The 25,210-nt window shown below is 36.6% G+C and overlaps 1 protein-coding gene and 1 long non-coding RNA gene across 3 annotated transcripts in view; both read right to left on the bottom strand.

Moving 5' to 3' along the window:
* LOC118657009 overlaps nucleotides 1-23,934 on the bottom strand; it is a 140,489-nt gene extending 116,555 nt beyond the window's left edge. Inside the window, exons 1-3 of the long non-coding RNA XR_004967794.1 lie at nucleotides 23,651-23,934; nucleotides 20,070-20,127; nucleotides 11,971-12,052 (exon numbers count right to left, since the gene is read on the bottom strand). This is a non-coding gene — a long non-coding RNA (uncharacterized LOC118657009). The remainder of the gene's footprint in view (nucleotides 1-11,970; nucleotides 12,053-20,069; nucleotides 20,128-23,650) is intronic.
* RAD51B (RAD51 paralog B) overlaps nucleotides 1-25,210 on the bottom strand; it is a 530,564-nt gene that overhangs the window by 430,513 nt on the left and 74,841 nt on the right. The window lies entirely within an intron of this gene.

Below are 25,210 nucleotides of genomic sequence, written 5' to 3'. Positions count from 1 at the left end.
ATATTATCATATCACATCATTCTTGTTCATTTTACCCTCAATTATATCATGGCAGACCATGCCAAAAAGCTGCATAAAATTAAGACACTTATATTGTGTGATTAATAGTCTAATAACCCTCCAAAGAAGAATTAAATTAGGTTAATCTATAAACCATATATGACAAACCTACAATGAACATCAGACTCAATGGGCAAAAACTAAAAGCATTTCCCCTAAGAACAGGAACAAGACAGTGATGTCCACTTTCACCACTCTTATTCAACATAGTACTGGAAGTCCTAGCCACAGCAATCAGATAAGAAGAAATAAAAGGCATACAAATTAGAAAGGAGGAAGTAAAACTCTCATTGTTTGCAGATGACATGATATTATACTAATAAAACCCTAAAGACTCCACCAAAAAACTACCAGATTTAATTAATGAATTTGGCAATGTAGCAGGATACAAAATCAATGCCCAAACATCAGTGGCTTTTTTGTACACCAATAATAAATTCTCAGAAAGAGAAACTAAACAAACAATCCCATTTACCATTGCAACAAACAAAGTAAAAAATTTAGGAATAAACTTAACCAGGGAGGCAAAACACCTGTACTCGGAAAACTACAGGCCGTTGAAAAAAGAGATAGAAAAAGATATAAACAAGTGGAATATACCGTGTTCATGGATTGGTAGAATCAACATCATTAAAATGTCCATACTACCCAAGGCAATCTACAGATTCAATGCAATCTCTATTAAAAAACCAACAGCATATTTCACAGAATACTCCAAAAACTTATATGGAATCAAAAAAGATTCCAAATAGCTGCAGCAATCTTGAGAAAGAAAAACCAAGTTGGAGGAAACACAATACCAGATTTCAGGTTATACTACAAAGCCACTGTAATCAAAACAGCCTGGTATTGGCACAAGAACAGGCATATAGATCAATGGAACAGAACAGAGACCCCAGAAATCAACCCAAGCTATTATGCTCAATTAATATTTGTCAAAGGAGGCAAGAGCATATAATGGAGTCAAGAGAGTCTCTCCAATAAATGGTGTTGGAAAAATTGGAAAGATATATGCAAAAAAAAAAAAATGAAACTACACTTCCAACTTACACCATACACAAGAATAAACACAAAATGGATAAAAGACTTAAATGTAAGTTGTGAAACCATAAAAATCCTAGAAGAAACCATAGGCAGCAAAATCTCAGACATCTCTCATAGCAAGCAATATGTTTACAGATACATCTCCTAAGGCAGAGAAAATAAACAAATGGGACTACATCAAAATAAAAAGCTTCTGCATAGCAAAAGAAACCATCAACAAAACAAAAAGGAAGCTCACTGTATTGGAGAACATATTTGGCAATGACACATCTGATAAAGGGTTAACATCCAAAATATATAAGGAACTCAGACAACTTAACAAAAGGAAGACAAACAATCCAATTAAAATATGGGCAAAAGACCTAAATAGACACTTCTCCAAAGAGGACATATAGATGGCCAAGAGACATATGAAAAAATACTCAAAGTCACTGACCATCAGAGAAATGCAAATTAGAATGACATTGAGGTATATCACCTCAAACCTGTCAGAATGGCTACCACCAACAAATCAACAAATGATAAGGGCTGGCAAGAATGTGGAGAAAAGGGAACCCTAGTGCACTGCTGGTGGGAATGCAGACTGGTACAACCATTATGGGAAACAGTATGAAGTTTCCTCAAAAAATTAAATATGGACTGCCATTTGACCCAATGATCCCACTTCTAGGAATATATCCTAAGAAACCTGAAACACCATTCAGAAAGAATGTATGCACCCCTATGTTCATAGCAGCACAATTTACAATAGCTAAGATCTGGAAACAGCCCAAGTACCCATCAGTAGATGAGTGGATAAAAAAGCTGTGGTACATTTATACCATGAAATACTATGCAGCAATGAAAAAGAAAAATCTCTTACCCTTTGAGACAGCATAAAGGGATCTGGAGAGTATCATGCTAAGTGAAATAAGTCAGTCAGAGAAAGACAAGCATCACATGATCGAACTCATATATGGAATCTAAGTGACAAAATAAACTGATGAACAGAGTGGATCCAGAGACATGGAAGCATGGAACAGAGTGCAGAATCTCAGAGGGAAGGCGGGGGAGGGTGTATGGGTGGGAGGTAATCAACCAAAGACCTTGTATGCATTTATGCATAACCCATGGACACAGACAGTGGGGTGGTGAAGGAATGGGGGGAGGGGATCAATGGGGGAAAAAGGGGACATATGTAATATTTTAAACAATAAAGAATTATTTTTAAAAAGAATATAATTGTGTGTGACAGATGAGAATTTAAAGTAATGAATCTTAGAGCCAATAGAAGGAAAAAAAATACAACTAATTTATGCTACAAAGATAACTCTAGCATTGGTTAAGAAGCTTCATAACTTCAAATATTAATTCAGTCTTTTCAGTTTTTCAGGTTTATGGATGAAAAATGCTTCTGATATTGCAATTCACTTAAATATTTAAGTTTCTACAATGGATCTATCACTATACATGTTCCTAGAAGGTCCTACCCTTAGTTAGGAAGTGGTGTCTTGCAATAGAAGCCATCTTATCAAGTAAAGAACTGGTTATCTGACAAAATAAACAAAATCCAGAATAAAAATACATGGAATATTATACTCTCTAATGATATGTTCTAAGTAAGACACTCGAGGCTCGTTGATTAGAGCTTTGTCCGATACACCAAGGTTGTGGGCTGTGGGTTTAATCTCTGGTCAGGGCACATACAAGCAGCAACCAATGAATGCATAAATAAGTGGAACAACAAATCAATGTTTCTCTCTCTCTCATCAATAAACAAATAAAATAGCTGCTGAACTTAAAGGATTTTGTTTGTTTATTCATTTTTGCTTTTGTTTTTTGCCTAATTGTCCCATTAGGAACACTGGCAAAATTGATTTAAATGGTGTTAAAAGTCAAATCACTATATCTGGCTACCATTCAAAAAGAAAGAATTATTTTTGTAATTTCCTCTGAGAATTACAATCAGTTCAAATTCTCAAGGACATTTCATAGGTGGGGCATATATTTGAGAAGAATCCAGAGCTTGGCATGTAACTGCAAGCAAAGCAGGTAATTTCAAGGAAAGGCATCATATCCCCAAGGCTAAGGTGATGGCATAATACAGAAAATTCCAAATGAAGGTTCTCTCTACAGTTGTAGCCTTATAGTGGGGTTGCCACCAATCCCACTGCCTCTTCCCAGCAATGAAAAAGTCATTGTGCTTTTATAAAAAGTACCTCATTTCATATCAAAATGCAAGGTCAAAAGCCAGTAACTCATGTAATATTTTTTAAAACCTCTTTCTTTAAAAAAAAAAATGTGTCAGGAATTTCTATTGTATTCTGAATTATGTTTGTCATGACTTTTAAAGAAGAGTAGAATCATAGAATTTCAGAGTTGAAACCTGTGATAACATTTAGTCTAAAGCTTTCATTTTTCAAAGCTCCCGAGAACATAAGAGATTTACCTGAAGTCGAGCAGCCAGTTACCAGAATTAATGACGACATATAATTCTGTCACCTCTGTAAAATAAGACACTAGGTCCAACAGAACACACTGATGATCTCTACTATACACGAAGCATGCTTTTCCTGGCAAACAACTACTTCACATTTGAAGTGTCTACTAATTAGGAAATCAAATCATTTCCACATAAACAAAATGAAAACCTCTCTCTGCAAACTACAGAAAAACGGGTGCTGAAGTTATATGGTACAAACTGCATTTTACAAACCACAGTATAATAATCTAAGTGTATAGTAATCAAATGTCATCACATAAAATTAAAGATAAACTCAACATGTCAAAACAGAAGATCAAAGCACTTTTAACACTGCAGGGGCCATCACGTTCCATGGCCCGTTCCTTGATCACGCCTGTAATTCACACAATTCAGTGAATCACGGTCCCTCTGCCTGCTGCAGTAGAAACAAACCTCAAAAAACTTTTTTTTTATTGACAAACATGAAATATGCTCAAATCATGTCTGTGAAAAGATTAGTGCATCACCACTTTTCTATTAAACTTTATCCTGGAAAAAATAGATAAGATGTTTTTCATTCTCAAAATCAGATTCTGATCTAAGCATACATTTTTGAGATAAAGGAAGTGTTCTTGGCTTAATACTGGGCAAGGAAATAAATCATTTAATAACCTGGTATTTCCTGTTTATTGTTTTTTCTTTGTTTGCTTTGTATTGTTTTGTTTTTAAGACCTTCCAAGGCAATGAAACACTACCTATTACCTGAACAATTCAATAAGAAAGAAGCAAGGATAGTATCATTTGGCATTGTATAAAAAACTCCCACTTCGGTTATTTTATTCCTTTAAACTTTGGCTGAACCACACTGACTGTTATTTCACTGAGGAAGCGATTGCCAAGTTATCCACAGGCACATACACAGAGACAAACCACAGTATGGAGGCTGTCAGCCGCTACTCCTAAGAGTATCCTCACGGCAGTGTGTGCTGAGCAATGTGGAGCTATTCAGTAAGCTCAGATAAATGTGGAGTTAGACTAGGCCTTCAGAGATAAGTAATCACCTGGGATAATAACTGCCTCCAAATGAGCTCTGAAAGTCAATACTAAGAAAACCAGTATATTAAATGCTCTTCATCAAAACAAGAGAAAATGATGTAATAAAAGTTCCTGAAATCCTAATCCTAAATAACAAATTCAAGCTTACTCTGGACCTTTACAAATAAGTCATGGGTTTCAGAGCCTCTAAAATGCTCTTTTCAGATGCTGACTTCAAAATTAAAAACTTCTGACTTGTGCTTGTCCCTAAAACTTTGGATAAGTCACTTTCTTATAACTTTGCTTAGATGATAATGAAAGAATAATCATGGATAATAAAAGACCTTTTCTTGACAACCTTAGATATTTCCAGTCTCGTGAGACATATTTTTGAAGTCTAAGATATTTCATGCTAACTTCAGTGCCCACTGAAATACCAGGTCAGATGCAAATGCTATTTGGAATTCTGTTTACGGAAAAGAGTTCTAATATTATTGCTAAGGGTTTTCTTAGGAGAATGATGAAAACAACACAGGTCAATTAGTACAGGATTCATAGTGTTCTGTGCATGCCCCATATTACATTACACTCTGCAGTAGCCAATTTCCTTCAAGTCTCTGAAGAAAAACATAATGCTTCTATTGTTACCATAGCATTTTTTGACATCCTTAATTACTGAGACTTAATTAATCTGATACATTTTTCTCTGTATGTTTTAAAGCATCCTTTTAACCTAGAATAGGTAAGAACTTTTGGCTTATGAATACATATAATTTTTGTTAAAGGCAAAGTTTATATGTGCTTGAAAGCATGAAGAACAAAAATGAACAAGAGGAATCATTTCTGTCTCCAAGGAACTTATAGTCTAGTTTGGAAAAGAGACTTACACATAAGCACATAGCATATGTATGCACACATACAGAGATTTAAACTACAACAAAGCAGGGGAGATCAAGTATAGTGGAAATAGTTAGGCAAACCCAAATGAGGCATTCCACAAAATTAAGGACCTGTACTCTTCAAAAATGTCAATGTCATACAAGATAAGCTAAGAGGCTGCTCTAGTAAAGAAAACTAGAAACATGACTAAAAAAAAAAAAAAAATCATATATCCCCAATTACCCATAAAGGTCATACTGGGATAATAGCTAAAATTTTAATCTGAGCCATATACTAGATAATAATACAGTACGGAAATTGATCAATATACTGTGGTTATGTAAAACAGTGTCATTATTCTTAATGGACACTTTGCTAAAGTATTTAGGGTGAATGGTCACAACCTCTGTAATTTACTAGCAAATGGTTCTGAACAAATGTATAATGAGATGTACATATATATATGTATGTTTGAGAAAGAAAGAGGAAATATAACTCAATGTTAACAGTAGATAAAACTATGTGACTGTCAAATGGGAGTTCATTATACCAGATATATATATTAGACTCCATTCAAAAGAAATAGAAGACAGTGCTTCCATTATACTAACATACACTTGAAAAGAAAAGAACACACATACAACAATTTTTTAAAATCTTCAATAAATCAACATAAATGTAATAGAGTAGGAGTGTGGTTGAAAAATACTGTGGAAAAACGGGGCCAAATGAGATTATCACAAAGACTCCTTACAGGAAATTATAAATCAGGTTTTGAGAGAAATATTAGTGAGATTACGATAAATGAGATCAGTTGATGGGAGAAGGCATAATGTTGTTTAAGAAAGATTATCTTATAGCAGCAGCAGGACAGGTTAAAAAGGAGAATGACTGATGTTAGGGAGATCAAGGAGAAGACTATTGCTATAATCTAGGCATGAGGTGTTGGGGGCCCAGACCAGAGTCGTGGCTGTTGAAACAAATGCCTTGAGATGCCCAAAGAATCTGAAAGCAAAAACAGTTAGTATTTAAAATGTTCAGATCTGTTAGAAATCAGAGTTAAATGCTATATGCTAACTGTATTTAAGTATTTTCCAATCATATATGAGTCAGTTGCATTGTTTTTGCTTCTGTGGGGCAAAAACAATACTGCACACTCATGTTGAACTGGGAGGTCCCAAGGCTGCAGCGCTGTTTACAGTGAGCTCGGAGGGGCTGCCACTGCCAACCCTGCCCACGCTGCAGCTTCATGTTTATAAGACAGCGTGTCGGTAAAGTACATTTTTCTTTCTTTTTTTTCTCCTTCAGTAAAATGAGTAAGCTAACGTTTAGCATATGGAAGCATTTTCATATGGCAAGTCCTGGTGGGGGTGGGATAATTTGCAAATGCCATCAAACAAAATATGTACTTTCAAATGAGGCTGATTAGACAAGATTTCATGTGGCAAAAGCTGTGTGCAATAAGTTACTTCCTTTATTCAAGAAGGGAATATTCAAATTTGCATCAAATGCAGCGGAGTGATCAAGGAAGATGGAACTAAGCAAAACCCAGGAGATTTGGTTTTAAGAATATCATTGAAGATTTTCAGAAAAGTATCTTATTTGTGTGTTGAGGACTGAAATACAAACACATTTATTTAGTTGTGTGTTTTTTTTTATAATGTGCTACTTTATGAATACATTTAAAAGGATAAACAGTCCTTTCAATGCAGAGGAAAAGAACAGACATTGCTCTAGCACAAAGTATTTAGTTTTTATTTTAAACTCATTTTAGAAATTTTAAAGGGTGGCAACAAGACCACGATGGACTAGAATGCTTTGAGGTTGACATCACACTGCTGCTCCCTGACACTTTTTCATGTTTGTCTCTGTCCCTCCCTGCCTCACTCTCTCCTCCAACTTCTTAACCACTTTTACCTTTAAATATAGCTGGAGATTGCTCACTGGGTAGATAAGTGGAGCATACGTGGAGAAGTACAGGATGAATAAAGAAGAAAACTAAACCCGGCTGGCATGGCTCAGTGGTTGAGCATCAGCCTATGAACCAGGAGGTCACGGTTCAATTCCCGGTCAGGGCACATGCCCAGGTTGCAGGCTCAATCCCCAGTGTGGGGCATGCAGTAGGCAGCTGATTAATGATTCTCTTTCATCATTGATGTTTCATTCTCTACCTCTCCCTCTCCCTCTTCCTTCCTCTCTGAAATCAATAAAAATATGTTGAAGAGGAGGAGGAAGAGGAGGAGGAGGAGGAGGAGAAGGAGGAGGAGGAGGAGGAGGAGGAGGGGAGGAGGAGGAGGAGGAGAAAGAAGACTCAGATGTAATAGAGTTATTACCACCAGATTGGCTATTATGAGGAGGCCCCCAAGTGCAGGGGTTCTAGAGGAAGGAACTGCAGAGGCAGGATGTATGAATTGAAGTGATCTGGGCAGTAACCACGTAAATTCACAACTGATATTCTATATCTTCTCCAAGCTACATGTCCAGAAGTCATTACTGTAAGGATAAAAGGCAAGAATCAAGAGCTTTATCCTTTTCAATTTCCCTTAATTTCTCTACTTCTAATATTCCAGTGCTAAAGTTGGGACTCTTGACTGAAACACCTGATATTATAAATAACCCTAAAATAAAACCTAATAAGAATTACAGATGGCTGTAATGAAAATTTGAATGTTCCTCTTTCTAACTATGACCAAATACCCTACTTGTGGCTTTAGGAGGGGGATAATGAAGAGAGAAAGGTAGAGAAAGAGAGAATACAGAGAAGTTTTAAGCAGATACAAAGGAATATTAATAGGAACTAATAATGTGAATGGTGTTCCATCTCAGCAAAAGCACTGAACCAAAGTTAACGTTGCCAAGAGAACCTAGCTTTAGCTCCCACTGGCTCTTGGGCCTCATTCTCCAGAGCTGGTACAGAATACACCGAGAATATTATAGAACACAATTAACCCCAAATTTATTTTCAGACTATATGTGTACTTGCATTTTGATTATTATTACTTGCCTTTAACTTTTCTAGATGAATGAGAAGATGCTGACACAAAATTTTAATTACTGCCCTTTCTTTGTGAATTGAATCCATGAACGTTTCAAGAGAGAGAAGATAAAAGTACATTCCTTGTTCCACTTATCTGTGCCAAAGGGCTTGGCCAGACCCAGAGCTGAGGCAGGCTAGGGATCAGAGACCTTGAATTGCTTGCTACTTAATACCTGTTCTGCTCCAGGCTACACTGAAGGTTTAGCTTTGATAGTTCAAGGCTAAAAGCCAGTTTTGATAGTTGGCCAGAGGGAACATTTTTAAAAATTAATCTCTTTATACAGCAATACTTCTTCATGAAGATGAAGTGTACTTCCAAACTATCCTAAGTCCAAGTTTATCCTCATTTATGGCTCTGGGAGTTAAAATTCATCCAGCAGCACCACAAAGAGCATTTTTTACAGCTGAGTCAAGTTTTCTAATTTTCAATCAATCAACCAACATGTACTTAAAGGGCTCAGTATAATAGACACATAAGTGAAAGGATTTTGCTCTGAGATAATTGAAATTCTGGTTAAGATGGAAATTAACTCAAACTAAAGATAAAGAAATACACTGTTCGATATTGAGCATTAATATAAAAGAAATTCAAAGAATAAAAATTAGACTGAGCCAGGAAAGTTCAAAATGGCTTTGAAAGGGCCTGGCCGGCGTGGTTCAGTGGTTAAGTGTCGACCTATGAACCAAGAGGTCATGGTTAGATTCTAGGTCAGGGCACATGACTGAGTTTCAGGCTCAATCCCCAGTGGGGGGCGTAAAGGGGGTAGTCGATCAATGATTCTCTCTGATCATTGATGTTTCTATCTCTCTCTCTCCCTCTCCCTTGCTCTCAAATCAATAAAAACATATTTTTTAAAAAAGTTGAAAGGAACATAACAAGATATGAGCTAAGAAACAGAATAGTAAGATACAAAAAAACAACAACAAAAACAACCAAGGAAAGTAAGCATTATAGGTGAGGGACAAAATTAATAATAAAGTCAAGAAGTAAGACTGAACATAGTATTAGGGATGGGGACAGGGATTGGTATAAGGTATAAGGAATCAGTTTAAGTAAAGCATGTGTTTGTTAAGAAACATGGTTGAATAAATAGGTATATGGAATGCTTTGAATGCCAAGAAGACCAATATAAACTTAAAGATTAGGCCAGTGAGAGTCACAATTGGCCATTGTTTAGGGAAGCAGCAGCATGAATTTCTTAGAGAGAGTGGTTTAACAGCAGCATAGGGTAAAGATTGGAAGCCACAAAGAAGTTGTTAGAGCCATTTAGGAGTGAAGTGATGAGAACTGCAACTAGAATAATAGCACCCATTTATGAAGCATTCAACACTATCTACTGAATGCTGAAGTGTTTATCACGTGAATGTGAATAAGACAGATAGGGTAATCAAAAGACTTGTATGCATGCATATAAGCATAACCAATGAAACCAGACAGTAGAGGGGTGAGGGCCTGTGCTGAGGGGTGGGAGTGGATGGGTAGAGGTCAATGGGGGAAGAAAGGAGACATATGTAATGCTTTAAACAATAACGAATTTTTTTAAAATAATTTAAATTTTTAAAAACACTAAAAAAAGATAGAGTATTACTGGCCCACAGAAACTGTGAGATAATAAATATTCATTATTATAAGACTCTAAATTTTAAAGTTATTTGTTATAGCAATGGATAACTAACACAGAGGTGAAGCCAGCAAAGGGAACACCAAGTAAGGTTAGAAAAGCAAGAGAGGAATCAAAAAACACACTGCCATTGAAAACCCAGGAGAAGTTTCAAGTAGTAGAAAGGTAGCAGTCAAGGTCAGATATAAAAGAGAAATACAGGATGATGTAAACTTGAAAAAATGTTATTGAACTTGGAATAGTTCAAAATTAATTAAAATGAAATAATGTAAAAGAAAGTGCTTCGAATGATCATGTTGTTACTTTCCTCCTTAAGTAGAGAATGGTAGGGAAGTAGCGTAGACAGCAACAGATACCATAAATTTAAATAATTTATATTCCTAAGTCTATGGATCAACAAGCAACCGATTAAATGGCTAGTGAAAAGTATGTCACATGTACAGTAGTATGTATTTTTTTAAAAAATGCACTTGTTTTAGTGAATAAATAATCTGATGAACAGAATGAACTGTTGATTATAATAGAATCAGGGACATAGAAAGGGAATGGACTGACTATTCTTCAGAGGGAAAGGGGTGTGGGAGATGCGGGAAGAGACTGGACAAAAATCGTGCACCTATGGATGAGGACAGTGAGTGGGGAGTGAGGGCGGAGGGTGGGTGGGAACTGGAAGGAGGGGAGTTATGGGGTGGGGGGGAAAGAGGAACAAATGTAATTATCTGAACAATAAAGATTTAATTAAAAAAATGCACTTGTTTTGATCTAATATCCTAACTTTAATCCTATATTCTCCCCATAACAAAATATGAATCTTTGAATTTATTCAAACCTCTATCACTCACCAAATGGTGCTAGAAATTATTATTTACATGCTTGCCATCCCTATTACAGGTAAGTTCCTCCAAAGTAGGGACCTGTAACTTACTCATCTTTGAAGGCTCAGTACCTAGAACAATACCTAACCCACAGCAGCTGTTCAGTTGCTAATAGAAAATTACTGAATGTAGTAGAAAAACAATGTCTTCAGAGGGAAGACATATTCATAGGTCATTTTTGAGGAATTAAGATTTTTCTTCCATTTCTCTTTGTTACATACTATTGCTTCACTATATTCTCTACTTAGCAACTGTCCACCTTAGAAAATTAGTTGAGGTCCTTCTATCACATGTTCTCTTCTGCACTGATATTCTGCATATTTCACTTCTAATATTATAGACACTTAAATGTCCTTTTCCTATTCAGTAGTAATATGCAATGAATTAAACTAAGTATTTGCTCAAAAGATGAATCTCCAGAAAAAAATAAAAGTAATAACTAAAGACAAATGGGAGATGAGTGAAGGATGTACTATCAATTGTTAGACATCAATCATGTAAGTGATTCCTGTATCTGCTTTTGCATGAATCCCTTGGGTTTCAATTTCTTCATTTCTGCAAGTTCAGACTCAACCCTAACTCAATTCTAACTGAATTATATTGAACTGAACAATATTTTTTTCATGTCTTTCTTCCCAGATCATTCCAAGTTTTGGTTTAGGATGTCAAAATATTTGAGTATATCAAAATCTAAAATTTGGTATTTCCTTGCCCTCAAATTCATAATTGCCTGAATAAAGTAGTTAAGAGGTTATTTTCTAGGAAAAACTTAAGTAGAAACAGAAGAAATAAGAAAATAAGGTAAAGTTATAAAAATATTTTTAAATTAACATTTAAAGTACACATTAGATGTTTAATTTTTTAAAAGCCTATTTAAAGAACAAACCAACTAAATTTTTAGCTTTTAAAAAGGTCCTGATACACCAAATTAATCTATAACTTTGCCCATTAAAATAGAAATAGACTACTACTAACCTTAAGGAGTTATAATCAGGACAAATTCTTACATTGAGAATGTTTGTGGGCATTCACACAGAACAGCTGCCACCCAGGATGGCTAAAATAACACAAATTAGATGTAATTGAGTTAAAGGACCACACCAGGTTTGTAATTCAATTTGTTCTATGCGGTTTAGGTTTGGGTTTATTTTTCCCCTCCAGCAAACCACGGTTTAAAAACCTCATCAAATGGGAAGTATAAAGAAATAGGAATATACATTGCAAATATTTAGCACGAACAATTTACATAAAATCTACTGTAACAGTTTAGACGTTGATTTTTTTTTTTAAAACGTGAATACAAAAAGCACTTATTTAAGCTTCCTTTGAGGGTCCTACTCACTAAAACTTCTTACTGTCCATTTTTCACTCTACCATCATTTATCCTAGCTGTAAGGTGAGTTTGGTTTTGAGCTAGTTTCCTAACTTTGTACACTTTTTACCTACAGGTAAAGTGTAAATTCCAGGTTAGAGTCAATGCCATTTACAGAGCTCAGTTCAAAATCTTTAGGGTCATTAATATGAGTCAAGGGTAACACCAGAATTTTACCACAGCGGACTTTTCAGCAGCCTCAGATATAGTTGATTAAGCACTGCTGATAGATATGGCTAATTACACTGTCATCACTATGTTGATAATTTTGATTTCTATGGGTCTAACCAGCATAGACCTATCCCTAAAAGAATGTTTAGATAAGATGTCCTGAAATTGACCAAACCCAAACCCTTGATGGGAATCCACTCATACAAGGCAATTTGATCACTGAGGGATATTTAAGGAAAAGAGTTCGGCTTAGAAATCTGTTGCCTCTCACTGTGCCCTTTCTGATAGAAGTCATGGATTTGAAGCAAAATTTGAGGTGAAGAACTTTCCAAGTAAGTAGGGTGCACAGCCAGCTTTCAATTCACGCCATGCTAATAGTTCCACATAAAACCAAAGGGTCTGATATAATTAACGGGCTTCATTTCAGAAAATCCTGTTTAACAAGATTTCTCTGATAATTATAGCTTAAGCAGAACACAGCCATAGGAGTGTGTATCAACTTGTAACTAATCAGAAATAAGCACACCTTTTGTTGATATTGATTACCTATAAATTATTTGGATTCTTGCATGCATTAAAAAGTCATTTTGTCCTGGGAAGAGAACACATGAAAACTTTTACTGAGACAAACTCTTGCCTCCACAGTTTTTCCCTCTGGCAGATGCAGACCTGAAAAGCACCTGGCCTAATAAGTCTTCCTTGCATAGCACTCCAGAACACACCATCAGCCTAGCCCCTCCAAAGGCCAGCTCTTCCGAGATTTCCTAAAACTCTAAAACCACACCCAAGCAGCTTAAACCTCTTAGGTGGCTCAGATAGTAAAGTTATCAATCATTTCAAATGAAGAGGGAAACCGATTTTTTTATAAAGAATAATATTTTATTTAGCAATATTGGTATCAGGGGGACGGAATTTTTCTAAATTAAGAGAGCTCGCTATTTAGTCTTCTGCCTGCTATCTGACACCACCTGAGGTATGCCATAAATCTTCCTGAAAGACAAGGCTGAGAAATACTACTGGCTAATTATAGGGGTCTCATGTATAAACCAGATGCTGAATTGCAAGATGGTTCAGATTGTTGCCAGCTAGAACATGCATGAGGCACTCAAACTATCTTGGGAGCCTAATCACTATTTTTATGCCAAAGGGAAAAAAAAGTGGTTCCATTCTTAAAGGTAGAAGAATGCACAAATGTGGCAATGCTATCTTCCTGTCTTAGATTCATTCACAGTGAAAGTAATCTCTTCAACTTAAAAGGTTTGCCTCCACTGAATTAAATAAATCTCCAATTATATAACCATTATCATTTTACAGATGAAGAAATGAAGGCAAGGCAGAATGATGTGACTCATCCACGTCCACATGTAAAAATTATATTGCAATTAGAAAATAAATATACAACTCTTTCCCCCAAGGCAGGATGACCCATGCAGGCATACAACATAACATACAACATTCACACAGAAAAAAAAAAAAAAAAAAAGTGCTCCAGGAAGTCTGGAATACATCAAGAACTTTGTATTCCTCAAGCCCAGGGCAAATCCTATCCCTCTATCCCTTACAGTTCATTCCCCTCACCATTTGCCAAATTTTCTATGATGCTATTAAACTTCTGTTATTTCAATAGTAATTTTTAGAGTAAAAAATTCAGCTTATGTTTTCGAGTAAAGAAAGGAAAAACAACAGCGTATCTTCCCCATTGCCCTTCTTGATCACTTGACTGATTTGAATTCTAAAGTTTAAGAGAAATCAAATAAGTAACCTTTATTTTTTATCTGCAAAGCCATATTCCAAGGCCAATTCCACTAAATCTACAGATAGGAAGAAAACATGTTCTATGGACATAACAAACTTAAGTTGGAAACTAAAGCAAACACCAGCCATCTTTTTAAATGCATATGAAACTGCTGGATAAGGAAACAGACCCTTCCTCACCAAATCAGTTCATAATGTCTCGCTTCGGTTGAGATTGTCAGAAGCATTCCAGAGCAGTTTACCTGCTGAGTTATAAACATGGCCATTCCACTTCTCATAGGTTATACAGAGAACAAGTTTCATGTGTATTTATAAATACTTTGATTGTGAAATATATACTTTAAAAATTATAATCTTAATTTTTTACATCACAACAGAATGGCCTCCAGATGCAGAAAAGACACAGCAAACACGACTGACTTCATGCCATCGTGTGTCAGTATTGTTCACCAGAGGGACAGGAAGCTTTGGGAGAATTTTCACACCCCCTGGGCTGATGTCAATTTGGAAAGCAGTGCACTGAGAAAAGAATGCATTTCTTTAAAGTTTCCCCTCAGAGAAATAGCTCCTTTCTACAACTGTTTTTTTCTTTAAAGAGAAAGTTTACTGGTGTTTTGTATCAACTGAAAGAACAACAGGTATTTTTCAAGGAGTTTCTTACATGTTTCTTATAACAAAAAGCAACCAATCACAAAAAGGTGAAAAGGGGAATTTAGAATGAGAATCTGACACAATAAGTCCACAAGAAGGGTTAGAATTCAAGTAAAGTGGCAAATTTTACATATGACTTTCTATTCCAAGATTATCTAAATGACTACTCACAGAGAATATCTGAACAACATAAAATACAAATATACCAAAAAAAAAAAACCCTAAACTAAAAGATAGGTTGCTAATTATTATAAAAGGCACCAAATGACTGAGAACATTACAGTTGGAAAGAGCCATATCCAGCATCCATGGGCTCCTGCAGTGTTACAAACCTTTCACTTTTCTATCAGTCTTCAGCATTGTTCTACCTAACATAGAACACTCTTCACTGGCCTAAGAGAAATAATAAAAACTTTAGGTGACCTATTCTGGGTACTTCTCAAGAAATGTCTTAAATAACCACCCCACTGCTGCCATTAATTTATGTAGAATCTGTACCAAGGAGCACAGTATAACAGGCAGTGATTATCTTTATTTTTTTTACAAAACATCCTGGGTAAGTTAAGAGCCAGAAATAATCTATTACATGTTACAGATGGAAAATTTAAGAGCAAGGAGTGACCTGCAATCACAGAGAGTCAGTGATGGGCTGGGGCTGATTCCCTCAATCCCTGACTCCTCACCTTTTGCTCCTGGTATATGATGGTACCTCTTAAATCTTTAAAATCAAAGCATATAATAAGTGCAAATGTCTCAGAACCTCCCATTCACTTTGACTCAGTCCTATACTTCTTTTTGTCTATAACATAAAAGAATCCTAGAGGTGTAAAAGCCCTAAAGGAGCATCTAATCCCCTCATTTTACAGATTTCAAATTTGCTTCTAGAATTAATTTGGGAATTTAAATTAATTGCTAAACAGAAGCAATTGAGAAGGGAGGACTTAGACATATGGAAAAGGAAAAACCAGATGTATATATACCACAAAGATCCCTGGCTCCATTTAATTTCCAGCGATGCCAGTAATTGGGAGGGGGGTTGGGGGGGAGTAAACAGAGGGGAGAGGGTGTTAACGTCAGTGATGTCCTTTGAACTGTGTCCAACATTCTAATTTTTAAGGAAAACATTCCTCCCCCAGCCAACAACTGCAAGCTTATTCCTTATGTAATTGGCATCAGAATCAATATGTGGTTGCTGTAATTTTTCCCCCTTTTACCTTCTAATTGTCCATGTGAGACCACCAAAAGAAGGGGGAAAAGTCAGGCTAGCATTAAAGATGATACCAGATAGTAGAAGTTGGAAAAAATGTGATAAATCATCTATATCTACCAATATGAAAAGATCTCCAAGATACACTGTAAAATCTAAAAAGCAATTTTGCCAAATGAGAGGCAGTATGATACTGTTTTTGTGCGAAAAGTACACGCAAACACAAAGCAATAAAGCAATACTATATGTCTTTCTTTCATAAGCCTATTCATCTGCCAACACCTCTATTTCTAAGTCAATGCACAGAAAAAGGTCTGAGGAATAGATGCCAAGCTGAAAATAAGCATCATTTTCTGCTCTTGGTGGAGAGGTTACTGGGATTGAAAAGGATGGTTGTGAGGGGAACTTAAAGTACTCTCCATAGATATTCTGAATATTTTGAATATATCAATATATTACTTACATAATAAAATTTTTTAAAGAATCAAACATGTACAAAATGGACAAAAGTTAATGGGAATGTGCAAGGGTTAGGTAGAGGCATGCCTGGGCACAAGCATGGGGAAGCCTCGGTTTCCTCGGGAGCTCGAAGTAAAGAGCTGCTGTTTTCCTCCAGCCAGTTTACTCCTTAGGCTCGCCTTCTTGGCCCTATTCTCTAGACCAGCGGTTCTCAACCTGTGGGTCTCGACCCCTTTGGCGGTCGAACGACCCTTTCACAGGGGTCACCTAAGACCATCCTGCATATCAGATATTTACATTACGATTCATAACAGTAGCAACATTACAGTTATGCAGTAGCAACGATATGGTTGGGTCACAACATGAGGAACTGTATTTAAAGGGCCAGAAGGTTGAGAACCACTGCTCTAGAGTCTTTAACATCAATGTGAAGACTTAATCTTGTGGGCTCTGATCCATTCTTTGCTCCTTGGAAAGTGAAATAAGGTAGGAGTCGTAGGTAGATGAGGGTAATGGGTTTTCTTGAGCTTAACTGCTCCACTAGGAATCTACTATGGCTCTTTTCCTCTGTCCTCCAGCTATGATATAAGAGTGGGCTCCTGACTATGTTTATCAATAGGAAGAAGGCCTCCGTTGAACGTCGTTACAAACCAGTTTCATCACTGCTCTGGCCCCAGTGCCTTACAGAGCCAAGTCCTTCCTCCTGGTTGGCCTTGGAAAGAAGTAGTCTGCAGTTACTTGCCCGAACTCTTTCCTAATGGTTGCACCTATTTCCTGGTTCTGGGAACATGGCTTGTTTCTTCTGTCCTATTCTGTCAAGAGTGTTCTTTGTAAAATCTTGGTTTCTTCAGTTCCTCCACATTAGCTCCAGCAAAGAACAGTGTAATCAAAGCACAAAGAGAAAAAGCAAGTTCAAGGAACTATGAGGGAGTTGGTGGGACAAGAGTAGTCGTACTTCTGTGCTTAGCAACAGAGTTGGGGAGGGAGAAATTGTGGTGGAAAATGAGTGGAGAAGAAGTAGATGGAACCAGACTATGAAACCCGTGCGTGATAAGCTAAGGAGTTAGGCTTTATCACTTAACATAATGTGGGCCCATCAAAGGGTTTTTGTTTTTGTTTTTTTAAATATATTTTATTGATTTTTTACAGAGAGGAAGGGAGAGAGATAGAGAGTTAGAAACATCGATGAGAGAGAACCATCGATCAGCTGCCTCCTGCACATTTCCCACTGGGGATGTGCCCGCAACCCAGGTACATGCCCTTGACCGGAATCGAACCTGGGACCCTTCAGTCTGCAGGCCGACGCTCTATCCACTGAGCCAAACCGGTTTCGGCCATCAAAGGTTTTTAAGCCAGAGAATGATATGATCCGATCTGTCTTTAAAGAAAGAGATTTGAGAGAAGTAGGGAGGATGGACTGGGAAATGGAAAGCCTGAAAGGGGAAAAGCGGCTCTCCCAAGAATGGGACTGAAAGATAAAAGGGCCTTAACAGGGCAATGGTTATGAGAACGGAGAAAAGGAAACAAACATATTCAACAGCAATTTTGGAGACAGAAGAGACAGCACTTGTCGATAGACTGGTTGTGGAGACTAAGGGAACATAAGGACTCAAGATGAGTAAGAGGCTGCCAGCTGAGTGGACGGGAGGCCACTGAAGACAGAGAATACAGGTGGGAGGGGCTGTTTACAGAGTGTGTGGAAAAATGAGTTTGGGTTTGTGGAACTGCATGCTAGGATATCAACTCTTTGTAAACTCCAAAAAGATAAGGATCTTGTTTGCTAATTTTCTCTGTGCTATACCTAGTGCCATGCCATGTGCATTTACTCAGGTTTGTGAGGATAGTGATAATGGCGTTCTCTCCCAGGATAATTAAGACTTCACAATATTTAAGGTATCTCTTCAAAGTGCCTATGTAGAAAGGAAATATGAGACGAAGTGGTTTATTCTACTTTTCTGTCAAATTTCTTCTTTCGTTGTTTCCAAAATAAATTTCCAATAATAATAGGGCTTTTAACAAGAAGGTCTATTGCTAAAAGCAGCCTCAGGCAGACTCTAATACCTGTCACAACTTTACATTCTACACATTCCATTAATCAAGCCACATCACCTTTCATTCTCTTTCTTGTTCAGGAACCTGTACTACAACTTAAGATTCTAAAACCTGCCACACCCAATAGTCAAACATATCAAAGACACTTAAACAATTTGAAATAAAGAAGAAACACTGCTGTTTTATTTGAAAAACCTTAGAGGGGTTGAGGGGATATAGGGGAAAAAAGCACCATTTGTTCTGGTTAGTGTTGTTATGCATTGTTTTCTGGGGTTTGCCTTGTAGGCATGTTGAAATCATAACTAAATAAATCAGCTCCAGCTACACAAAGAAACAATACTCCCTTCCCCCGTGGACGCCAGAAGGGAAAATGGCATCTTCTCCATGATGTACACACACTTTGGAGCTGCTTGGTTTTTAATCCTCTGCCAAGTCAAGTTTTAGTTTTATTTTAATCTCAGTAACCACAGTAAATTCCGAATCTTTGACAAGTAAATGCTTTTGAATCCCACTCACTTTCCTTTCTAACTCCTGGAACTTCAGAGTTCAAAAATGCCTGCACTGCTGATCCCTTTTCATGAGGAAGAAAATACATACAATATAAATTAGGTATAGTTCCTGACATTTACAAGTTAGTCTACATGTGAAATAGGTTAAGATAAAATTGTATCTTTCTTGGCCATCATTTAAGTGTGTGTGTGTGTGTGTGTGTGTGTGTGTGTGTGTGCATTTACATGTACTATTGGAGAAAGAACAGCACAGGAAATCAGGAGATCTGGGCTCAAGTCTCATTCGTTTTAGTCAAGCAACTTAAATTGGTTTCCTTGTATCTAAAAGTTAGGAAAGTTGACTGGATGGTTTTTATATGCCCCTCCCTTTCACTTTAAAAGTCTGACTCAAGATTATGGCTATTACCTGATTTTTTTTAACCATGGAAAGCAGTCACTCAAAAAAATATTCCGAAGAAAACAACTAGTTTTTATGGTATTGGAATAAACCTCAGAAATTACCTAATTTGTACAGCTTTGAAACTATATTCCAAGAGTTATAAATTGTTTTATTTATTGGAATGTTCTACAGTTTAAAGAAAAACATTGCAAACTACTCATCTAACCCAACTCTGTCATTCCAAATGAAGAAACTGAGATCAAGATTGGAAGAAGAAATATAACACATCAATAAAATATGGTGCAACTCTTAAACATGATGGCAAGAGAAAAAGGGTCACGAAACGCTTTAGAAGAAATGAGGATATAAAACTGTGTATAAAAAACATGTAGGTATACATCTATTTTTCAGGCTAATAAATTCATTGTATCACTGTCACTAAAACATTGTCACTATTAATATTCAAATAATATAAAATAATAACAAATGAAAAATGAAACAAATGATCCTACATCTCACCATTGAGAAATATTCAGTATTAACATTTAGTGAGAATCACTCCAGACAGCTATTTCACCTATACAGAGGGTAGATGAATGAACAAAAATAAATTTATTATTTCTGGGATAAGAGTGTTACTTGCTTTTAAAAATTACATATATATTTTTAACTTAAAATTAATAGAAGCTAAAATGAAACTTAGGAAAAATTAAGCCTTAGATAAATTCTTCACTCCAAGAATATTAATTGTTAAAATCCCTCTAACTTTGAGGAAAAAACATGATTTAAAAAGCTGTATATCGAGCTGGTACCCTTGACTGGAATCGAACCTGGAACCCTTGGGTCCACAGGCTGACACTCTATCCATTGAACCAAACCAGTTAGGGCTAAAACTATTTAAAATTTTAGACAGTATTGACTAAATTGTTGGTATGAAAGATACGTAGATTAATAATTTCCTCTTCCTTTCCACCTATCTCTCAATTTTTGTTTTACTTGCCATGATGTATAACATTTCCATTCTGTTCTGTTACCACAGCGTCTAGTGTTTCTAAATCTTAGGTTTATATGTAAATCTACTTAATATTCACAATCAGCTTTTATTTTGATTCATCTCTTGGTTGGCTAAATTTAATAGGTAGATTTTCCAGTGAGATCTCAGAGATGCTATATTCTCTGAATTCTTTCACATTTGAGGATTATGTGCTTGTCACCTTCATTCCTCAACTAGAAGCCTGGTGCATGAATTCGTACATGGGTGGGGTCCAGCTGGTCCACCCCAATCGGGGTGGCCAAGTGGAGGCAGGGCCAGCCAGGGGGAGGGGCAACGGGCAGTTGGCAGGCCAGCCCCGCCCCTAATCGGGGTAGGAGGGCCAATCGGGGGTGGGGCCGACCAGGGGGAAGGGCCACAGGTGGTTGGTGGGCCAGCCCCACCTCCTGGTCGAACTCCCAGTCGAGGGGACAATTTGCATATTAGCCTTTTATTATATAGGATTATTATATAGGATGACATCCTGACTAGGAACAATGTTCTTGGGCAATACTTGCTTTCATCAAAACTTTGTCGACACTGCTCCTCTAGAATTTCACTTTGTTGTGATGTCTGAGACCAGTCTAATTCTCTCCCTTATACAAGAGTTTTGGTATTATTATTATTATTATTTGCCAGAAAGACTGAAGAAGTGTTTCCTCAGTAACAACCAGGATTCTAGTTGATACTGATTCTTTTTTACCAATTTCTGTATTCAATGTATATTTTTGATCTGCAGATTTAGTTTTCAATTTCAATGAAGTTTTGCTGTATCACTTCTCTAAAAACTTTTAGTTCAATCTGTTGGGTCCTCTTCCTCACAGACACCAGTAATCCTCTTGATTCATCTTTGTGTCCTATCATTGTTAACTAAACTGCTTTAGTCTTTTGTACCTGTGTTTACTGTGATTATTACAGGCTCTTGCTCCAAAGCATTAACTTTTAAGCTACCTCTATTCTCTTCCTTACTGGTTCCATATCACTTAGTTCTTCAGTGGTGTTGTGCTAGTCTTCGATTTGTTTCCTCAGTCCTGTGAAATCTCTTTTTCATCAATACAATACTATTTTTAAAGTTTTATTATTTGTAAATGTAAAAAGTATGTGTCAATCACATGTTACATAAAAATACTGATACCAAAGAAGGGAAATAATTTGTCTAAAAAAAGTTGGTGGGATGGTATCCTTCAACTACATTATGCTGTTTCTAAGATATTTGCTTGAAATGATAGCTACTGTTTTAAGAGAAGTGAAGTATCCAGCCAAGGACTAAACATCTTTATGTCAATGACCCAAAATGTATCATTTTCCAAGAATAATATTTTTCCTCAAGCTACATGTAGTTGTACTCTTTGAACAACAGGAAGTGTCGGCAATCTGATCACCAGCACACAGTCTGCGTTTCAGACACATAGTGAATGTGAGGGAAAACCTCTCCTGCTTTCTTCCTGACTGATTTCGTTCTTCTATTTCAGGGGTTCAGCAATTACAGACCTCATACAGTTTCTCCATCATAACTGCATATAGAGAAGGAAATTCCTCTCAGTCTGGCAAATTATTGCTTAATATGTGTAGGCTCCACTCAGTATTCTTGAAAAGATAGCTCTCTTAAATGTATTTCCTCTTAGATATACTGTGGGTATATTAATATACGTATACTCTGATGCTAGCACATTCCTAACACCTTGGGACAGGGTCCTAGAACAAAAACCTATTTTTTCAAAGTGAAAGATAAAAACTACAGGCTCTGAAATGTTGTTTATCTGAAATATTGAACTAACAAAACAACAGAGCCTTCATTGATGGTTAAGAAAACAAATGTGATTTATAGAAAACAATCATAAAAGTTTTGAAAAAACATTTTTTTAGGAAGAAGAAAAATGATGTCATAGAAAGATCAAGTGAAGTGGAGTCAAACCATTCCTGGATTTGAGTCTCAGCTCCTTGCAAGCTGTGTGAATTCTGAATAAGCCATTTAGCTTCTCTGAACTTGATTCTTCATTTGCTCAGTAGGTGAACAGTATTATTTCTGCCAAGCAGTCCATTTAAATGTTTAATATAGAATATTAACTTTATGTATTTCTATAAAGTTTATAAAGTGATTTTACAAAGAAGGTCTTATTCTTGGCAAAAACAAGCAAATATATGATTGATGATTCTTGGCAGGAACAGACAAATATATAATTGATAAAGGCTATCTTTATTTTTCAATGCTAATGTATTGACCAAAGGAAGCCAGGAGAATCAAACAAGCATTGTGAGATAACAAAAATCATAACCTAAATTCCAAGAGTGGTTATAAGTGGCCATTGGTTCCTATTGTACACACATAAACCTCAATAGGTTACAGAATAAGCATAAAACTGAAGAATCTAGAAATCAAATAATACAAGAAATGTCCCTTATAATGGGTTAAAGTAAAAATGAGGAACGTGAAAAACTAACAATAAAAGATATAGCAAAAAAAAGGTAGCTAGTAACCCCTGAAGGTCCCTTTGAAATATAATTAAATATTTCATGCTAAATCTAGATAAAAGGCAGACAAGGCAAGATAAGGAGGAAAAGAAAGGATTTAAAGGAATTATTTAAAAGCTACCATATCAGTTTAGGAAGTTTCTTTTTAGTGTCTGGAACATTCTAACAAAGAAAACTAAACTTAATAATCTTGTCCACAGTGTGGATGCCCTGTTTTACAATTTAGTGAGTTAAATAGATGACACTGTGAAGGAGGATAAAGTAGTAAAATTTGTTTTTACTAAAACAAGAGTTGGAGCATCTTCAAAAATATATTGAGACTATTCACTTGGCTCCAGCTCCTTTCCACCGAATTTACATTCCCCCTCCAACACTATTCCAGAAGCCTGCCCCAAATAAGAATAGGGGAGAAAATAAAGAGGAGTATTTCTTCACTACAGCTTTTATCTGAATTTTCTGTTTACTATATTCAGTCTTGATTTCATACCAAGTTTATTTGACAAGCTCTTGGTGGTAAAACTAGACACCAGATTTTTCCTTCATAAAAACCAACGTGGGTGGTGTCTTTGTATTTTTCATCTTTTTTATAAGAGGGTACCTCTTTGCAGTGGCATGAGACCTCAGAGAGCTGTGTGAGACCTTCTGCTGCCCGGCCTGGCCAGGCAGTCGGCAGTGAATTCCACCTCTCTGTAATTCTACTGGATTAATAGTTATCAGCAGATCTGGTCAATCTGAAGACAGGAAAGGAAAGAAATGCATAAAGGAAATCATTGTCATCAAATAAAAAGAAAGCTTCGTGTACACAGCTCTATGCTCAGCATTATGCAAAGTAAACAGACATGATTCCTGCCTTCCAGAGGCCTCCATGCAAAAGCAGATGGTGTCGACACAGACATATAAACAGACTTTCACAGTGTAGAGCAGAGACATGATGGCTGCCAGTGGGCAGAAATAAATCAACAACAGCTAAATATTTACAAAATGTGAGAGATTTATGATGTGCAGTGGATTTTGTGTAATACGTGGAATGGTCTCTGGAATTGGTGGGGGTGGGGTAAAGATGCAGTTCTTTTGTGTCCTGATCCTGCTCTGTCTCTGACTCCTCGTGTAACCTTGGGTTTTAATCTTATAGTGACTATTTGTTGCCCTATAAAAATGAAATAATAGCATTCAAATTTCTTCCAGGTTGTATACACTATAAATGCATAGTCTCCTGAGAATATAGCATAGAAAATTCTATTATGATTTCTAATGAAGTGAATCAAGATAGAAATTCAATTTTTAAATCTCCCATCAAAAATATTCTCCCATGATATACTTTGTGATACCAGTTAACCATCTGGGGACATGAACTTTTGAAATGGTTGACCTGAACTTTTGATTAGAGACCGGGAATCTGAGTGTTATAAACGGTACTGTCATTCCCCATCAAATGTTACCTGTTTTATTTCTCTGAAACTTCCTCTGGCCATTTTCATCTCTTTGTTCCTTCTTTTTTCCAATTTCTTTTCTTTTCACCTTTTTTTGTTGTTGTTGTTCTCCTCTAACTGTGGGATCTACACAGATAAGGTGCCTATATGAGGCTCCCCAAACAGAGGGACCTTTCTCCCTCCAGTTTCAAAAAAGGAAGGAGCCTGTTTTTTTGTTTTGTTTTGTTTTTTAATATATTCTATTGATTTTTTACAGAGAGGAAGGGAGAGAGATAGAGAGTTAGAAACATCGATGAGAGAGAACCATCGATCAGCTGCCTCCTGCACATCTCCTACTGGGGATATGCCCGCAACCCAGGTACATGCCCTTGACCGGAATCAAACCTGGGACCCTTCAGTCCGCAGGCCGACGCTCTACCCACTGAGCCAAACCGGTTTTGGCGGAAGGAGCCTGTTTTTAAAATATCTTAAATACATCATAAAATGACACTGAATTAAGATACCTAAGAGATTATCCAGTCACAGGAACCATCTTTCAGCACCTAAGCTGTGCCATCTTCTTTTCTGTCCAGGTGTTTCACTGTTTGGATCGTCCTTTCACTCACTCTCTCCAGCTTAACCAAGCCAATACCCATTCACTTTTCCCGAGGGAAGTCTTGCGTTTTGCTTCTTTCCTTTTTTTAACTATGTTCACAGTCTCCTGGACTTCTCCTCTGACATTGGCATGT

The sequence above is a fragment of the Myotis myotis genome, unplaced genomic scaffold (genome assembly GCF_014108235.1).
Source record: "Myotis myotis isolate mMyoMyo1 unplaced genomic scaffold, mMyoMyo1.p scaffold_m19_p_1, whole genome shotgun sequence".
NCBI lineage: Eukaryota > Metazoa > Chordata > Mammalia > Chiroptera > Vespertilionidae > Myotis > Myotis myotis.
The sequence above is the reverse complement of the archived record's forward strand: the minus strand, read 5'-3'. Positions and strand labels throughout refer to the sequence as shown.